The 20641-nt window shown below is 42.2% G+C and overlaps 1 long non-coding RNA gene across 1 annotated transcript in view; it reads right to left on the reverse strand.

Annotated features, from left to right (window-relative positions):
- The window catches only part of LOC140496089 (uncharacterized), a 39651-nt gene extending 20148 nt beyond the window's left edge, over positions 1 to 19503 (reverse strand). Inside the window, exon 1 of the long non-coding RNA XR_011964153.1 lies at positions 19389 to 19503. This is a non-coding gene — a long non-coding RNA (uncharacterized lncRNA). The remainder of the gene's footprint in view (positions 1 to 19388) is intronic.
- Between the last annotated feature and the right edge of the window lie 1138 nt (positions 19504 to 20641).

The following is a 20641-nucleotide window of genomic DNA, read 5'->3' on the forward strand; positions in this document are numbered from 1 at the left end:
ATAGCTAGTGGTGAGGTGCTCTCTTGAACCAGTGCTGTGTACGTGAAGATCCTCAAGGTAGTGTCCTAGGCCCAACCTTCTTCAGCTGTGTCATTAATGTCCTGATGAAGGGCTTTTGTCCGAAACGTCGATTTCGCTGCTCGTTGGATGCTGCCTGAACTGCTGTGCTCTTCCAGCACCACTAATCCAGTATTTGGTTTTCAGCATCTGCAGTCATTGTTTTTACCTTGTGTCATTAATGACCCTCTCTCCATCATAAGGTTGGCTAGAGCGTGGAGGCTGGCTAATGTGGTGCCACTACTTAAGAAAGGTGGTAAGGAAAAGCCAGGGAACTATAGACCAATGAGCCTGATATCAGTGGTGAGTAAGTTGTTGGAGGGAATCCTGAGGGACGGGATTTCCATGTATTCGGAAAGGCAAGGACTGATTAGGACCAGTCAGCATGGCTTTGTGCAAGGAAAATCATTAACAAAGAGGCTTAATGAGGGCAGAGCGGTGGACGTGACCTATGTGGACTTCAGTTTTCACTCAGGAAAAGGAGAATATTGTAGAAGAGAAGAATGAGATACGAGATATTAGACTAGAAAGGATCGAGGTTAGTTACGAGGAGATGTTACCAATTCTAGAAGGAGTGAAAGTAGACAAGTCCCCTGGGCCGGGTGGAACTTATCCGAGGGTTCTCTGGGAAGCGAGGGAGGAGATGGCGGAGACTTTGGTTTTGATCTTTGAGTCGTTATTGTCTTCAAGTTTAGTACCAGAGGACTGGAGGATTGCAAATGTTGTGCCCTTGTTCAAGAAGGGCAGTAGAGATGACCCAGGTAATTATAGACAAGTGAGCCTTACATCAGTTGTAGGAAAAGTTTTGGAAAGGATTTTAAGAGATAGGATTTATAATAACCTAGCAAGCAACAATTTTATTTCAGCTAGTCAACATGGTTTTGTCAAGGACAGGTTGTGTCTCACAAACCTCATTGAGTTTTTTGAGAAGGTGACCAAGCATGTAGATGAGGGTAGGGCAGTTGACATGATGTACATGGACTTCAGTAAAGCTTTTGATAAGGTTCCACATGGTAGGCTGTTGGAGAAAATGCAGAGGCATGGAATTGAGGGTGATTTAGCAGTTTGGATTAGAGACTGGCTTTCTGAAAGAAGGCAGCGAGTGGTGGTTGATGGAAAATATTCAGCCTGGAGTCCGGTTACTAGTGGTGTGCTACAAGGATCTGTTTTGGGACAATTGCTGTTTGTTATTTTTATAAATGACTTCAACGCAGGCCTGGGTGGATAGGTTAGTAAGTTTGCAGATGACACTAAAGTCGATGGAGTGCTGGACAGTGTGAAAGAATGTTGCTGTTGCAGGGGGACTTGGATAAACTGCAGAATTGGGCTGAGAGGTGGCAAATGGAGTTCAATGCAGCTAAATGTGAGGTGATTCACTTTGGGAAGAATAACAGGAAGGCAGAGTACTGGATCAATGGAAAGATTCTTGGTAGTGTGGATGTGCAGAGGGATCTTAGCATCCATGTACATAGATCCCTGAAATTTGCCACCCATGTTGATAGTGCTGTTAAGAAGGCATATAGTGTGTTAGGTTTCATTGGTAGAGGCATTGAGTTCCGGAACCGCAATATCATGCTGCAACTATACAAAACGCTAGTGCGGCCGCACTTGGAATATTGTGTACAGTTCTGGTCGCCCCATTACAGGAAGGATGTGGAAACATTGGAAAAAGTGCAGTGGAGATTACCAGGATGTTGCCTGGTCTGAAATGAAGGTCTTATGTGGAAAGGCTGAGGGACTTGGGTCTGTTCTGTTTGGAGAAAAGGAGGCTAAGAGGGGATTTGATAGAGACATACAAGATGATCAGAGGATTAGATAGGGTAGACAGTGAAAGTCTTTTTCCGAGGATGATGGCGTCAACATGTACGAGGGGGAATAACTACAAATTGAGGCGTGATAGATTTAAGACAAATGTCAGAGGCAGGTTCTTTACTCAGAGAGTGGTTAGGGCATGGAATGCCCTACCTGCCAATGTAGTTAACCCAGACACATTCGGGAGATTTAAGCAATCCTTGGATAAGCACATGGATGATGATGGGATAGTGTAGGGGGTTGAGCTTAGATTAGTTCACAGATTGGCGCAACATCGAGGGCCGAAGGGCCTGTTCTGCTCTGTATTGTTCTATGTTCAATAAGGCATTGGACAAGGTTCCCCATGGGAGACTGGTTAGCAAGGTTAAAGCTCATGGAATACAGGGAGAACTAGCCATTTGGATACAGAACTGGCTCAAAGGTAGAAGACAGAGGGTGGTGCTGGAGGGATGCCTTTCAGACAGGAGGCCTGTGATCAGTGGTGTACCACAAAGTTTGGTGCAGAGTCCACTGCTTTTCATAGTTTATATAAATGCTTTGGATGTGAACATAGGAGGTATGGTTAGTAAGTTCGCATAAGACACCAAAATTTGTGGTGTAGTAGATAGTGAAGAAGGTTACCTCAGAATACAACGTAATCTTAATCAGATGGGAAATGCAGTGAGGAGTGGTAGATAGAGTTTAATTTAGATAAATGTGAGGTGCTGCATTTTGGAAAGGCAAATCGGGGCAGGACTTATACATTTAATGGTAAGGTCCTGGGAATGTTGCTGAACAAAGAGACCTTGGGTGCAGGTTTATAGTTCCTTGGGAGTGGAGTTGCAGGTAGACAGGATAGTGAAGAAGGTGTTTAGTGTCTTTATTGGTCAGTGCATTGAATATAGGAGTTGGGAGGTCATGTTGCAGCTGTACAGAACATTGGTTAGGCCACTTTTGGAATAATGTGTGCAATTCTGGTCTCCCTGCTATAGGAAGGATGTTGTGAAATTTGACAGGGTTCAGAAAAGATTTGCAAGGATGTTCGTGGGCTGGAGATTTTGAGCTACAGTGAAAGGTTGAATAGTCTGAGGCTATTTTTCCTGGTAACCTTATGAAGGTTTACAAAATCATGAGGAGCATGGATAGAGTAAATAGACAAGGTCGTTTCCCTGGGGGAGGGGAGTCCAGAACTAGAAGGCATAGGTTTAGGGTGAGAATTAAAACGGACCTAAGGGGCAATTTTTTCACGTAGTGAAATGGTGAGTGTGTGGAATGAGCTGCCAGAGGAAGTGGTGGAGACTGGTACAATGACTACATTTAAAAGGCATCTGATTGAGTATATGAATAGGAAGGGTTCAGAGGAATATGGGCCAAATGCTGGCAAATAGGGCTAGATTAAGTTAGGCTATCTGGTCGGCATGGACATATTGAACCAAAGGGTATGTTTCTGTGCTCTACATCTCTATGACTCTACAAATGGCTGCTTGTCAAGCTAGAGGAAGTTGTACAGTGAGATTAGCCAGAAATCAGTATTGGAACCAATACTTTCCTTGATCAATATTCACAATCTGAACTTGGGTTGTGGGGCATACAATTCCAAATTTGCGGAAATCACACAATTCAAAAATATTGTAATTGTGAGGAAGAAAACGATAGACCTCCAGAAGACATAGGTAAAAACACTGACTGCAGATGCTGGAAACCAGATTCTGGATTAGTGGTGCTGGAAGAGCACAGCAGTTCAGGCAGCATCCAAGTAGCTTCGAAGCTCCTTGGATGCTGCCTGAACTGCTGTACTCTTCCAGCACCCACTAATCCAGAATCCAGAAGACATAGACAGGCTAATGGAGATGTGACAGATGCAATTTAACACAGTGAGCTATGAAGTACTCCCCATTACGAGAGGAGAAACAAAATGATGCAAGATAAAATGACATATACTGTTCTAAAGGGGCTGCAGGAGGGATCTGGGGTAAATGTGCATAAATCATTGAAGGTGACAGGACAGGTGGTAAGAGTAGCTAAAAAAGCATCTGGGATCGTGGACTTGATAAACAAAGGCACGGCATGCGAATGCATAAAGGTAAAACGAACCCTCAAAGAACTGGTTCTACCTTAATTGAAGCATACATTCCAATTCCGGATATAAATCTTTAGAAAAGGTTGTGAAGACTTTGGAATTGGTATTAAAAAAAGTGAACAAGAATAGTTTCAGGAATATTGAATAAAAGCAAACTACTGCGGATGCTGGAATCTGAAACCAAAAGAGAAAATGCTGAAAAATCTCAGCAAGTCTTGCAGCATCTGTAAGGAGATAAAAGAGCTGATGTTTCGAGTCTAACTGACCTTTGTCAAAGCTGGGTCAGTTAGACTCAAAACGTCAGTCCTTTTCTCTCCTGACAGATGCTGCCAGATCTGCTGAGATTTTCCAGTATTTTCTCTTTTGGTTTCAGGAATATTGAACTTTAGTTCCGTGGATAGATTGGAGAGGTTTGGGTTATTTTCCTTGACGAGGATGGTAAAAGGAGATTTGACAGAAGTGTGTAACATCAAGAGGGACCCAGGCACAGAACATACAGACAAGCAAACAAGGAGCAAGAGCAGACCATTCAGCCCCTCAAGCCTGCTCTCCCATTCATTAAGATTGTAGTTGATCTGATTTTAACCTCCAATCTACATTCCTGCATATTGCTGATAATATTTCATCCCCTTGGTCATCAAGAATCTATCTCCCTCTGTCTTAAAAATATTTAAAGATTCTGCATCCACTGCCTTTTGAAGAAGGGGGTTCCAAAGGCTCAAAATCCTCTGAGAGTAAAAGTGTTTCCTCATCTCTGTTTGAAATGGCTTTCCCCTTATCTTCAAACAGTGACCTCAAGTTCTGGATTCTCCCACAAGAGGAAACATCCTTTCAATTTCCATCTGGTCAAGTCCCCTCAGCATTTTCTATGTTCCAATTTCATCACCTCTGACTCTGGAGGACACAGGCCCAGTCTGTCTCACCTTTCCTCAATAAAATTACCCACTCATTCCAGATATTAGTTTAGCAAACTTTCTCTAAACTGCTTCCAATGCATTAACATCCTTCTGTACGTACAATGACCAGTACACAGTACCCTAGAAGTTGTCTCATCAATGCTCTGTATAACTGAAGCTTGAGCTCCCTACTCTTGTATTCAACTCCTCTTGCACTAAAATATAACATTCAGCATAACGGTAGATAAAGAACGAGAAACAGTACAACAGGAACAGGTTGTTCTGCCAATCAAGACTGCAATGTGATGCCTTTCTAAACTAAGATGTCATCAGGTGGTCCGCATCCCTCCATTCCCTGCCTATTCATATATCTGAGGAGACAGTGAGGACTGCAGATGCTGGAGATCAGAGCTGAAAGGTGTGTTGCTGGAAAAGCACAGCAGGTCAGGCAGCATCCAAGGAACAGGAGGGCTTATGCCCGAATAATGTGTGCAATTCTGGTCTCCCTGCTATAGGAAGGATGTTGTGAAATTTGACAGGGTTCAGAAAAGATTTACAAGGATGTTCGTAGGGCTGGAGATTTTGAGCTACAGTGAAAGGTTGAATAGTCTGAGGCTATTTTCCCTGGTAACCTTATGAAGGTTTACAAAATCATGAGAAGCATGGATAGAGTAAATAGACAAGGTCGTTTCCCTGGGGGAGGGGAGTCCAGAACTAGAGGGGCTTATGCCTGAAATGTCGATTCTCCTGTTCCTTAGATGCTGCCTGACCTGCTGCGCTTTTCCAGCAACACATTTTCAGCGCTATTCATATATCTGTCAAGATGTCATTTCCACTGGCGTGGGCAAAGTTAAAAATCACGCAACAGCAGGTTAATAGTCCAGCAGGTCTATTTGGAAGCACGAGCTTTCAGAACGCTGCTCCTTCCTCAGGTAACATTTATCCAAATTAAACTCCATCTATCTCCCTCTGTCTTAAAAATATTTAAAGATTCTGCACCCACTGCCTTTTGAAGAAGGGGCTTCCAAACGCTCAAAACCCTCTGAGAGTAAAAGTATTTCCTCATCTCTGTTTGAAATGGCTTTCCCCTTATCTTCAAACAGTGACCTGAAGATAAGGGTCACTTCAGGAGCCCAGTGGCCCAATTGATCAAGATCTCTTTGTCATCTTAGAAAACCTTCTTCACTGTCTATTTTTTCATAATTTTGTAAATTCCTGTCACGTCTCATGGAATACAGGGAGAACTCGCCATTTGGATACAGGACTGGCTCAAAGGTAGAAGACAAAACGTGGTGGGGGAGGGTTATTTTTCAGACTGGAGGCCTGTGACCAGTGGAATGTCACAAGGATCGGTGCTGGGTCCTCTACTTTTCATCATTTATATAAATGATTTGGATGCGAGCATTAACAGTATAGTTAGTAAATTTGCTGATGACACCAAAATTGGAGGTGCAGTGGACAACAAATAAGGTCACCTTAGATTACAACGGGATCTTGATCAGATGGGCCAATGGGCTGAGAAGTGGAAGATGGAGTTTAATCTAGATTAATGTGAGGTGCTGCATTTTGGGAAGGCAAATCTTAGCAGACTTATACGTTTAACGGTACAGTCCTCAGGAGTGAACAAAGAGACATTGGAGTGCAGGTTCACAGCTCCTTGAAAATGGAGTCACAGGTAGATAGGATAGTGAAGAAGGTGTTTGGTAAGCTTTCCTTTATTGGTCAGAGTATTGAGTACAGGAGTTGGGAGATCATGTTGCGGCTGTACAGGACATTGGTTCGGCCACTGTTGGAATATTGTGTGCAATTCTGGTCTCCTTCCTGTCGGAAAGATGTTGTGAAACTTGAAAGGGTTCAGAAAAGATTTACAAGGATGTTGCCAGGGTTGGAGGATCTGAGCTACAGGGAGAGGCTGAACAGGGTGGGGCTGTTTTCCCTGGATCGTCGGAGGCTGAGGGGTAACCTTATAGAGGTTCATAAAATCATGAGGGGCATGGATAGGATAAATAGACAAAGTCTTTTCCCTGGGGAGTGGGAATCCACAACTTGAGGGCATAGGTTTAGGGTGAGAGGGGAAAGATAATAAAGATACCTAAGAGGCAACTTTTTCACTCGTAGTACGTATATGGAATGAGATGCCTTCAGGTGGTCCATATACCTCCATTCCCTGCCTATTCATACATCTGTCAAGATGTCACTTAAACATTGTTATTGTATCTCCTTCTGCCACTTCCTCTGGCAGTGCATTCCAGATACTTACCACCCTCTGTGTTAAGAACTTGGTTTTCATGCCACCTTTAAACATTCCCCTTTTTACCTTAAATCTATGTCACCTAGTATATGACATCGCTAGCTTGTGACCAAGACTCTGACTATCCATTCTATCCATGCCGAAAGCCATAGAGTCATACAGCATGGAAACAGACCTATTGGCCCAACCTGTCCACACCGACTATGTTCCCAAATTAACCTAGTCCTCCTTGCCTGCGTTTGGCCCATATCCATCTAAACCTAAGGCATCTGGATGAGTATATGAACAGGAAGGGTTTGGAGGGTTATGGGCCAGCTGCTAACAGGTGGGACTAGATTGGGTTGGGATATTTGGTTGGAATGGATGTGTTTGACAGAAGGGTCTGTTTCTGTGCTGTATATCTTGATGACTCTATGACTCTATCCCAGCTTATCCCAGTTATCCTTCTTAAACAAAGGAACAACATTGGCTATTCTCCAGTCTTATGCAACCTCTCCTGAGACTAAAGAGGATACGAATATTTTGTAATAGGTCCCAGCAATTTCTTCCTTTGCCTCCCTCAGTATTCTGGAATCGATCCCATTTAAAATTCTATTTGCATTAGCCAAAAAGTAATCAGAAAGTGCTAACGATCTGGAATGTACTGCCTGGGGGTACATTGGAGGCCCATTCAATCTTGGTTATCACAAAGGTATTGGCGAAGCTCCAGACAAGAAAACATTTACAGAGCTTCAGAGAAAGGGTAGCAGAGTAGAACTGGTTGAGTTTTTCTTGCAGAATGCCAGCACTGACACAATGGGCCAAATGGTCTCCTTTTCTGCTATGACCATTCTATGATTCATGATTAAATGTTTACAACTGTATGCAAATAAAGCACTTAACTTCATGGTTATTTCATTGTAATGGTTTTCTGCTTCTGTGCTATAGTGAATCTTGTAAATAAATTGAAGTATTAATTTTAACCTGAACATAAAATAGTGTTTTGCACCTTTCAGAAGTGACAGAAGGGCTCCATACACTTTCATTACACAGTTTTGAAGGGTATGTTCCATAGTGTTTTAGTTTGTTCGCAATATGCTTATGGTCATCATTTCTGGATCATAGGAATTATGAGTCTGCTTAATGAGATTTATCTTTGTTTAACAGCCTAAACCTATCTACCTCGACATACCCTGCTGCCCTTTTAAAGACCATCCTCAAGGCTCACCACTCCACAAATGCTTTGGTTAATTTTCCTTCTTTGCTTGCTATGATTGCCATTGTGGAGGACCTCTGAGTTTTTTCTTTCCTCCCTGCTACAGGTGCTATGTAAATGCAGATATTTTTTATCATAAATAAACATATTGGATGAGACCAACTAAAATGTTTGTTGATTTTCACTAAATTGGTCATCTTGTCCAGATTATTGCTGGCAATTTGTGAGATAATAAGCAGCTTAACCCATTACAATCTCAAAACATTACCCACCGATCAAATTTGTAAGGAGTGGAGTCTTGCAATTCAAAACCTTTAATTGAAATTGAAGTGAAATAATCAGAATTATATTGTGGGCTGAATGAAATTATTGCTTCAATTCTCAGACTATATGAAAGAAGATTCCAATTGCATGCCTGACTGTATTCGTATTTTCACAATTTGCAATTCATTTTATTACATCCAATATATGTTCCTATGTAATCAAGACACTGATTTTTCCAGTTATACTGCTCAACAAACACACAGAAACCTGCACCAGTCTGCTGTTTTGTCTTTCCTCCTCAGTATTTTGCTGTTTCATTTTCAGTAATGTCACAGTGTAATCAGATATTTTCTGCAAGGACTTTGGGGAAACAGTGAGCCAGAGTTCTTTCCCTTTCCTTTGCACTGTGGAGAATGCTTAGCTTCTGAGGACACAACAGAGAGAGATGAACAGAGGCCGATGGTGCTGCATTTAAAAGTCCTTCATCGTTGTAAGTAGCTTTGGGGCATTCTGAGGTTGTGAAAGCTGCTGTGTTTTCTCTCTTGTTTTCACTCTGGTTGGTTGAGGGAGGTGAGGGGCTGCTGCTGGAGGAACCCTGAAAGGAACCCCGTGAGACGATGGAGATGTAGCACCATCGGCCTCTGTTCATCTCTCTCTGTTGTGCTCTCAGAAGCTAAGCATTCTCCACAGTGCAAAGTTTAGTACCTATTGATTCCAGTTTGCAAGGGCTCCTTGATGCCACACTCAGTCAAATATGCCCTTGATGTCAGGCGTTGTCATTATCACCTCACCTCTGGAATTCAGCTCTTTTGTCCATGTTTGAAACACGGCTGTAATGGGGTCGGGAGGTGAGTGGCCCTGGCAGAACCCAAACTGGGCGTCATTGAGCAGGTTATTGCTGAGCAGGTGCTGCTTGATAGCCCTGTTGATGACAACTTCCATCACTTTACTGATGATCAAGAAGAGACTGATGGGGCGATGGCTGGGTTAGATTTGTCCTGATTAGGCAATTTTCCAAATTGTCATACTGGAAAAGCTTGGCTAGAGGAGCGACAAATTCTGGAGCACAATTCTTCAGTACTACGGCCAGAATGTTGTCAGGGCCCACAGCCGTTGTGGACCCAGAACCTCCTACCATTTCTTGATCTCATGTGGAGACCAGCTGAAGGTTGGTATCTGTAATGCTGGGGACAACACGAGGAAGCCAGGGTGGATCATCCTCTTGGCACTTTTGGCTGAAGATTGCCATGAATTCTTCCGCCTTACAGTCATAGAGTCATAGAGATGTACAGCACCGAAATAGACCCTTCAGTGCAACCCATCTATACCAACCAGATATCCTAATCTAATCTAGTCCCATTTGCCAGCACTTGGCTCATAACCCTCTAAACCCTTTCTATTCATACACCCATCCAGATGCCTTTTAAATGCTGTAATTGTACCAGCCTCCTCCACTTCCCCTGGCAGCTCAATCCACACACACTCCACACTTTGCATGAAAAAGTTGCATCTTAGGACCCTGTCATATCTTTCCCCTCTCAAGCTATACCTGTGCCCTCTAGTTCTGGACTCCCCTACCCCAGGGAAAATACCTTATCTATTTACCCTACCCATGCCCCTCATGATTTTATAGACCTCTAAAAGGTCACCCCTCAGCCTCTGACACGCCACAGAAAACAGCCCCAGCCTATTCAGCCTCACCCTATAGCTCAAACCCTCCAACCCTGGCAACATCCTTGTGAAACTTTTCAGAACCCTCTCAAGTTTCACAACATTCTTCCGATAACAGGAAGACCAGAATTGCACGCAATATTCTAAAGGTGGCCTAACCAATGATCTGTACAACTGCAACATGAGCTCTCAACTCCTGTACTCAACGCTCTAACCAAGCAACGAAAGCATACCAAATGCTTTCTTCACTATCCTATCTACCTGCAACTCTATTTTCAAGAAGCTAAGAACCTGCACTCCAAGGTCTCTTTTACACTGATGTGTTGGACTCTTCCACCATTGAGGATGGGGATATTTGTGGAGCATCCTCCACCAGTGAGATGTTTAATTGTTCACCACCACTCATGATTGGATGCAGTAGGACTCTAGAGCTTTGATCTGCTCTGGTGTTGGCTGAATGATGATTATTATATGAATACAAATATTGGTTGAGGGATAAATATTAAGACCATGGAACATAACCTATTTTATTTGGCCTCCCATGCCACAAATATGCTCAGAGGAGGCAAGTAAAGTCCAATCCCATGTTTTTAATCCCCCAATAACATTTCTCCCTGAGTTGCTAACAGCAATGTCCAGGAGATACATCTTTAATTCTGCTAAGTTCTAGGACAGTTCTGAAAGGTTAGCAACCCCAACTACCCTTTAAAATAGTGTAAGGATTCATATATTTACCTGGTATCATGCTCCATAATTGCAATATTATTCATATATGTCAACCCACAATGCCGCTGAGGAGGGAGTTCCAGTAGTTTGCTGGAAAAGTGCAGCAGGTCAGGCAGCATCCAAGGAGCAGGAGAATCGATGTTTCGGGCATGGGCCCTTCTTCAGGAATGAGGAGAGTGTGCCAAGCAGGCTAAGATAAAAGGTAGGGAGGAGGGACTTGGGGGAGGGACGTTGGAAATGCGATAGGTGGAAGGAGGTTAAGGTGAGGGTGATAGGCCGGTGTGGGGGTGGGGGCGGAGAGGTCAGGAAGAAGATTACAGGTTAGGAAGGTGGTGCTGAGTTCAAGGGTTGGGACTCAGATTTCTCCAGTTTCCTCATTTCCCCTCCCCCCCCCCCCCACCTTATCTCGGTCACCCACCTTGGATACTGCCTGACTTGCTGCGCTTTTCCAGCAACACATTTTCAGCTCTGATCTCCAGCATCTGCAGTCTTCACTTTCTCCCAGTTCCAGTAGTCTGCCTCAACAACACTGAGGAATGCTGAGATATTTCCAAGTCAAAATGGTGGGTGGCTTCAGAAGCAACTTATAGATAGTGGTCTTCCTATGTATCTGTTGTCCTTGTCCTTCAAGATGCTAGTATTTGTCATTTTGGAAGTTACTGTTGATGGATCTTTGGTGCATTGCTGCAGTACATCTTGCTGGATATGTGTGGATGAGTCCTGTAGCAAATAACTCACCACTACACTCCCCAAAGCTGTGACCATCTCAAAGACACAAGGTGCAAGGCACAAGTATGATAGAATACTCTCTACTTGCCTGGATGGGTGCTACTCAAACAATACTCAAGGACCTTGACAAAACACCTGTCCACAAGCATCCACTCCCTCTACCATCAGTGCTCAGTAGCAACAGTATGTACTAACTACAAGATGCATTGCAGAAATTCACCAAGGTTCTTAAGGCAGCACCTTCCAAACCCACAAACCCTTCCAAATGGAAGGACAATTCTAACTGGGAAAACCACCACCTGCAAATTCCCCTCCAAGTCACCCATCATCCTGACTTAGAAATATATTGTTACTTTTATCAGGTTAATTTGATCTAAAGATGGGAACTCTCTTCCTAACAGCACTGTAGGTTTTCCTACAGCATAAGGATTGCAGCAGCTCAAAATAGCAGCTCGCCACCACCTTCTACAGGGCATTTGAAAATGGGCAATAACTATTGGTCCAACCAGTGAAGCCCACATTCCTTCAATGAACAGAAGAAAAATAAACCGGACACTGCCAGAGTTTTAATGATCCCTCACTAATGGTTGGCAACTACTTGCAACCTCTGTACCTGCTCCTATAGCAGGGCTGCCTTGCTCTGAAACTGGGTCACAAACAGCAGAATCTGGTCCTAGGCTGTGGATCAACCTGCAATAGATCCTTGTGGTAGAAAGAAGACATTTTGTATTGGTCCATCTGTAGCTGCATGAAACCCTGATTGAGTAAACCAGGTGAAAAATCATGCTACAGGTTTGAGAGCCGGTCCAGCTTCAGCAGCAAGCAACCTTCCTCCCCTTAAACACAAACTGCTTTTGATTTTTCTCGAAAACAGCTATTATTATCTCTGTAAGAACAGAAAATACAATGGGTTAAACATTTATCACCAATTGGGCAACATAGCTGGATGAGTTGTTATTAATATAGAAAAGATAACTAGTTTAAGGAGAATTGGCTGGTGACTGCAAACAATATAACATACATTTGGGGACAATTTTTGATAAAGGCAATTATACAATATGTGATGATGTATGCACAAGTATCACTTTAAATGTTAACAATCCGTTCAAAAACTATCTCTCTTTCAAAAAGAAGTCAATAAATTTGTTTCAATTTCATGTCATGAACATAAATTCAGCAAAGTGACATGAATGTGAAATACTTTGTTTTAATAAGGAATAACATATTTTGTCAGATACAGGTAATCTGAGTGCCATGTATAATCAGAATGACATAAATGAACACATTAACATGTGTTGACTTCTTTGAGGTGGTGACCAAACAGGTGGATCAGGGTAAAGCTGTTATGTGGTGTATGCAAATTTCAATAAGGCATTTGATAAGGGTCCCCATAGTAGGCTATTGCACAAAACACACAGGCTTGGAATTGAGGTTGTTAAGAAGGCATACGGTGTGTTTGCTTTTTTTGGTAGAGGGATTGCGTTTCAGAGCCACAAGGTCATGCTGTAGCTGTACAAAACTCTGTGCGGCCGCACTTGGAGTTTGCATATAGTTCTGGTCACAGTGTTAAAGGAGGGATGTGGAAGCTTTGAAGAGGGTTCAGACGAGATTTACTAGGATGTTGCCTGGTATGGAGGGAAGATTATGAGGAAAGATTGAGGGTCTTGAGGCTGTTTTTGTTAGAGCGAAGAAGGTTGAGAGGTGACTTAGTTGAGAAAAAAGATAATCAAAGGGTGAGATAGGGTGGACAGGGAGAGCCTTTTTCCTCGGATGGTGATGGCTCTAAATTGAGGGGGTGATAGATATAGGACAGATGTCAGAGGTAGTTTCTTTACTCAGAGTAGTAGGGGTGTGGAACGCACTGCCTGCAACAGTAGTAGACTTGCCAACTTTTAAGGGCATTTAAATGGTCATTGGATAGATATATGGACGAGAATGGAATAGTGTAGGACAGATGGGCTTCAGACATGGTCAACATTGTTGGTGCAACATCGAGGGCCGAAAGGTCTGAACTGCGCTGTAATGTTCTATGTTCTAAATACACAGTGATCTGTGCAAATAGGGTGACCCCTCTAGGCACAATGATATGTACAAACATAGTATGATATAATCATAGAATGGTTATAGCATAGTAGGCTGCCATTCAGCCAGTCATGTCCCATCCGGCTTCCTGCAGGAGCAAATCAGATTGATCCATTTTATCCATAGCCCCTAGAAGCTGCCCTCAAGCCAAGAGGATGTTCCATTTAACACATAAATGAATAGTGTGTCAATGTTAGTGTCAACGCAATGCTAAGGTTGGAGACATACATCCCAATAACTGGTGGATGATATCAAACAGTGTAGTCCTTCACTTGTTCACATTAGGCAAAATACTGACTGTATCCAACTAGTCAGGCTTTGCAAACCTTATAGCACAATGTCTAACATTAGCTGTGATTCTCCAGTTTTAAAGTAAATGCAGAACAATTCTGCTGTGCTTAGAATTATGTAATCCAACTTCAGATCATCAATCATGTTTGCAGTGTGGCTCATTTACGTTTGTTCAAAGATACATATATTTTTGTACAGGGACCCATTCACTGAGGACAACATAACATGCCCAGGCATTGCACTTTCTTGCTGGATTTAAACAAAAGTGTGGATGCCATTAGTTTTCTGGTGCTGTCTGCATAGCAACTGTTCAACCAATCAGAGTTGATTTGCCAATTATTCAGTACCATGTTTCTCATGTAGAATAAATTGCAGTTTCCTTTGAAATTTGGTATTCTTGCATCTGTCCTGATGATTGCAAAATGAAAATCTTCAACAATATGTCTCTTTTCTCAATAAGGCTTTTTTCTTTATTTAATGTAATTATCTAATAGCGTACATAAATCCATGACTGAACATATATAATCACCACACTCTCAGACAGTGCAACTCCATCAACTCACTGCATATAGGGATTTTTGTTTCTCTCTTGTCACCTCTGGTTCTTTTACTATCACCTTAAACCAATGCCTCAAGTTCTCAAGCATTCTGCCAACAGAAATAGTTTCTCTTTAACTATTTTGAACACCTCCACCAATTTACCCATGTAATTGAAGTCCTTCATTCCTGGAACCATTTTTGAGAATCTTGCCTCTTTCAAGCTTCACATCCTCTCAGAAGCATGGTGCCCAGATTTGGACATAATTCCCAAAGTGAGGTCAAGCCACATAATCATGACAGCTTTATTTCTGTCTCTACACATATATAAATATATGTAAAAAGATCTTATATGTGTAAAGATATACACATCGCAATATCTGCTTTTATAATGCATCCTGTCACCTTCAATGATTTGTATACAAAACTCCAAGGGTCCTCTGATCCTGCACCCTACTTAGAATTCTATGGTATATGTATTAGTGTCTACCATTTTAATTCTTCCAAAATGCATCACCACTCAATTCTCCACATTGAACTTCATCTGCCATCTATCCATCAAATCCACCAACTTGTCAATATTTCTTTAGAGCTCAACGCTGTCTTCTTCACAGTTTACAATGGTTCCAAGTTTTGTTTCATCTGCAAACTTCGAAATTATCCCCTTCATACCAAGATCAAGATTTGTTTATTATAAATCAGAAAAATAAAGGGCCCAATATTGATGAGTGGAGAACATTATTAAACATTGCTTCTAGCTTGCAAGATATCCAGCAACTTCATTTCCTATTGCATAACCAATGTTGCTTTATCCATATCCATGTTGCTTTATCTTTTCTTGCAAGTCTGCAGTTTCTATGCTGTATGACTCTCTTACTCTGACTTTTTATGACTCTTATATGTAGCTTTGTATCAAACACCACGTACACCATATCAACTGCATTACCCTCATCAATCCTTTGTGTTACCTGTGCAAAGAACTCTTGCAAGTGAGTTAAACATAACTTTCCCTTAAGAATTCCATGTGGAGTCTCCCTAATTAACCTGCATTAATCCATGTGACTTTTAATTCTAATGCAAAATATTGTTTCTAGATATTTCCCCACTTTTATTTAACTTTATCCTAAATTATTGTTTATAAACGCTTTCCCACCACCAAGGTTAGAATGACTGCTGGGCTTATCCTCAATTCATTAATGAACAAAAGTGTAGCATTTGTATTTCTCTAGTCCTTTGGCACCACTCTTGTGTCCAAGGAGAATTGCAAAGATTATGCTAATTCTTCTGCAATTATACACTCTGTTGTATGCTCCCCTTTTTCTCCTTCTCTACCTCTTTGGTCATCCAGAGAGGTCTGGAATCATTTGTTCCCTCACAGGAATGCACATTGACTATATATGAACCACCTCACATTAAAGTTCCTTTACAGTTTTCCTACTAACCTCCAATTCCAACTTATCCAGTGCTAGTTCTATTCACACGTTTTGATGCTGTCCCTCACTTTCACATTGAAATGCTGATGGTCCTTTCCCATATTCAATCCCAATCTTATAGTACTATGCTGACCATCTCAGAAATGTTTTCTTGCTGATATGATTGAATGTACAATCACGATGATATGTACAATTTTTGACATTTACGTATGATATGTACATAGTGAACTGTACAATCACAGTGACATGTACCAGTAACATGTATGGTCACAGTGACATGTGCATAGTCAGATGTATGATCACAGTGATGTGCCATCAGGATTACATGTACAATCACAGTGCTGTGTACAATTAGTGACATGCACAAACATCATGCTATGTATGTCATGATTTGGAGGTGCTGTGGTGGATAAAGTTAAAACTCGCACAACACCAGGTTATAGTTCAAAAGGTTTATTTGGAAGCACTAGCTTTCAGAGTGCCACTCCTTAACCATCTGATGAAGGAGCAGCACTCCGAAAGCTAGTGCTTCCAAAAAAAAACCTGTTGAAATATAACCCAGTGTTGTGTGATATGTATGAATAGAGTAACATGTATGAATACAATGTTCTGTGCAACCATATCAAACCTGAAATTAAATTGTCAGATCCAATCACAGTGCCATCTATGTACAATAACATTTATGTACAGAGTGACAGCACAAAATGGTAAATGTGAACATAATGACATTTGAAATTAATGATATGTATAATTGCAGTGACAATTGTAATCAAAGAGACATGAACTGTTGCTGTGGCACATACATTCACAGTGACATGTATGAATACAGTGTCATGTACAATAATGGTAAAATGTACAAAGACAGTGAAAGATCCAAAAAATGTGGCATGTATAATTCTGATACACACATTGATATGTTCAAATACAGCAACATGGCAGAACATTGTGACGTGTATAATCAGATTCATGTACAGTGACCTGAAATTTTCTTTTTAATTCAGTTCTGTGATTTGGCCATCACAGGCAGAACCCTTTTGTGTTGTTCTAAGCAGCTTTCACTCCAATTTTCCTTCTGCCTGTGTGGGTATCTGAGGTCAATGCATGCAACAACTTCCAGAACAGAGATTCTACATGGTGTTCCCATGCATCTGCTGCCCTCATCACTGTAGACGGAAGTGGTTGTGGGTTTGGAAGTTGCTGTCTGAGGATCTTTGTGAGTTTCTGCAGTGCATCTTATAGATAGCACACACTGCTGCTACTGAGCATAGGTGATGGAGAGAGTGGATGTGATGCCAATCAAGTGGGTTGCTTGTTCTGGATGGTGTCAAGCTTCTTGAATGTTGTTGGAGCTGGCCCTATCCAGGCAAGTGGGGGGTATTCCATCACACTCCTGGCTTGTGCCTGTAGATGATGGATAGACTTTGGGGTTACCGCCACAATATTCTTAGCTTCTGACCTGCTCTTATAGCCACTGTTGAAAAATGTGGTGTTGGAAAAACACAGCAGGCCAGGCAGCATCCTAGGAGCAGGAGAATCGACGTTTCGGGCATAAGCCCTTCTTCAAGCATTCCTGAAGAAGGGCTTGTGCCCGGAACGTCGATTCTCCTGCTCCTCGGATGCTGAGGTAAAAACAATGACTGCAGATGCTGGAAACCAGATTCTGGATTGCTGTGTTTTTCCAGCAGTACATTTTTCAACTCTGGTACTCCAGCATCTGCAGTCCTCACTTTCTCCTTATAGCCACTGTGTTTGTATCGTTGGTCTACGGTAATCCCCAGGATGTGCACAGGAGAGATCCAGAGATGTTAATATCATTGAACACCAACGGGAGATGACTTGATTGTCTCTGTTTGGTAATAGCCATTGCACTGAATTCAGCGGTCTGACCAGATGGTGGTATGTGAGGTTACAGACTCTGTGACAGCTACAAGAGTGGCGACACGTGGCGGTGCACTGAGAGTAGCGGTTACAGGATCCATGGCAAGCGGTGAGATGTACAACAAATTGGGTCGAGTGTACAAGCCCTTAGCGGGCAATATTCCGAGTACAGCTCGCCATTAAGCTGGCGTGTGCAATTCACTCTCACTCAAACTGCTTCTTGAACGTTTTCATTGTATTGTAAATAAACAGGAGATATCTCCCTGCGCTGTTTGTTGTCCTGAAACTGCAGTAATAAAGGCAATCCGTTCCTCAGCCATTTCCGATTGTAAAGAGTGTAACAAATTATATGACTTAGAGAAGCCGCTGTTGGACTGGGGTGGACAAAGTTAAAAATCACATAACCACAGGTTCTAGTCCAACAGGTTTATTTGAAAGCACCAACTGATAAAGGAGCGGCGCTCAGAAAGAAATTATATCTTAGACCTTACAAAAAAAAACAGCGCTTAGACTTTACACTAACAACGCTCCCCCCATAAATGCTGAAGAGGATATTCATATTTTGAAGCTCTCCGGCCTCTGTTCCAGCTCAAACCTGACATCCTCAGAAAGATTTGCTCCCAGATTGATGAGCGCAGTGCAATCGGCTGTGCCCCACAGGGGCAACAATGAATAAAAGAAACTGGAAGGAGTTTACAGGCCAAGCGCTCCCTGTTAGTTCAGGTGCTTTATTTTTTAAAAATGGGACTGGCTTTCCCGTGCTCTGCAAATGCTCCTGAGGGCTAAAGGGTCTGCGGGAGAAAGTAGGAACAGAGAACTGAGTCCGATCATCAGATTGAACGGGGCAGCAGGCTCGATGGGCCGAACGGGCCACTCCTGCCCCAACCTTCCATATTTCTCATTTACTGGAGTTTCACTGTAACTGACTGGAAAATCACTGCCGCTCGGTTTTATTCTTTAACTTTTTTACTTTTTAACGTTTTTTTTACTTGGCTCATTTATTGAAACTTCCCTCGTTAGAAACTTATCTAAATGGATAAGCAGCTCCCTGGGAATCTGTGCCGGGTGTCTCCGTGTTTATAGTGACTGTCAGTAAGGCCCGTCCGAGCCGGGGATCCGGAATGGACACTGCAGGCAGGGCACCTCTACCCGTCTGAGAACTCCACTGTTAAACGTCCCAATCAAAGTCCCAACAATCATTTAACCATTACCCAAGTCTAAATTATTTTAAAAGAAATTTAAAGTTGTTTTAAATTGCGACAATTCGGAAATATCGTCAATTTGAGATGAAATAAAAAGCAGCTTGTTTTTAAATCCATTAACAAATTGGCTTTGCTTTGTCTTTCCAAATCACGGTACAGGGAGCCGAATGAACAATTTTGTAACTTTTAATTAATTAATTAAGCTGCAAAACAGGCCTCTGTAACATTGCTACGAAATATGTTTATTTAAAAAATAACAAAGAAAGTGCAATTGTTTAATTGAATAAAGATAATAATTGACCTACCGTTGCTGTAGTTTTCTGCTTCCCGTTTTATTCCTGGTTGGAACTGTGCTGCTGCTTCTTGAACATTGGCGGTTTGCAGGGTCCGCCTCTCCACTCGACATCATTGAAAGAAGCAGCGAGCAGTGTGGAAAACGTAAACAGCGGGTGAACGCGGCGCTACTCAAGTTCAAAGCGATGCATGTATGGGCCTCGGCCTAAAACCGAGGCAACTCCAGCAGTTATTGCCTGACAAACACAGCCACACACACACAGATACACAGGCACACACACAGATACACACAGACTCATACAAGTAAATGTTCACAACGAATATCTACGCAAATTCAAATAATCAGACTTAATTAATGACGCACACACTCAAACACTGGAATATTCACACTCAAATATTCTCACACCCAAATATTCTCACACTCAAATATTCGCACCTACACCGTTATTCACTCGGGCTGGAGGTCACATGCACGACCAGGACAGGGCACCCGCTCGGGAACTCGGACACAGCTGACGACACACGCTTTAATCGCCCTCAGCCTTGCTCAGAAACTCACACTAAAAAGTCAACACTCCCACACCGCGACACTGACTGCCACTCGGACACAGTCACTCAGGATTTCTGTCGCTGCTTGAAGCTGTCCGTCGCATGTTAACCCGCCTGAAATTGCTCACAGCCGCGACTTGCAAAATCTTAGTCTACTATTACAACTGCTTTTTCTAAAGAAAATATTTAAATCAATTAATTTTCGATCGATGAATCGCTACTTCACTGTGGAAAAATACAGTGATCCTGGCTCAATTTCTTTATACAATAGTGAAATATTTGAATGAATTGGATCAACATGATAGCTCTTTATGTTGTACTTAAAGCAATTGTTTAACAAAGGCCTGCTCGAAATGAGGCCTGTTCTTCTGTGAGTCATCGTGAATAGTGACTACACTCGTTATTATAAACAGGCTGATAGTTAAGTGTGTCGATAGTTAAGTGGATCAGCAGAGAATTCAATCCTTCTAAATTATGCAACGAGTCTGTGTAATCTACTTCGTCAACATAATATTAAATGATTAAACAAGAAAAATTCAAAAGCAGGGTAATTACTGTGGATCTGCCCCGGATTCTGGGCACTTCTATTGAAATGTGAGGAAGGAATTTGTAAAAAGTATGTTGCTGGTTGTTTCACAAGCCCGAGTGGGGAAGCTCAGGAACATAACATCCAGACACCCTTTACACAATTCAGTTGTGGCAAACAGTTCACACC

Source organism: Chiloscyllium punctatum, chromosome 25, assembly GCF_047496795.1.
Source record: "Chiloscyllium punctatum isolate Juve2018m chromosome 25, sChiPun1.3, whole genome shotgun sequence".
Taxonomy (NCBI): domain Eukaryota; kingdom Metazoa; phylum Chordata; class Chondrichthyes; order Orectolobiformes; family Hemiscylliidae; genus Chiloscyllium; species Chiloscyllium punctatum.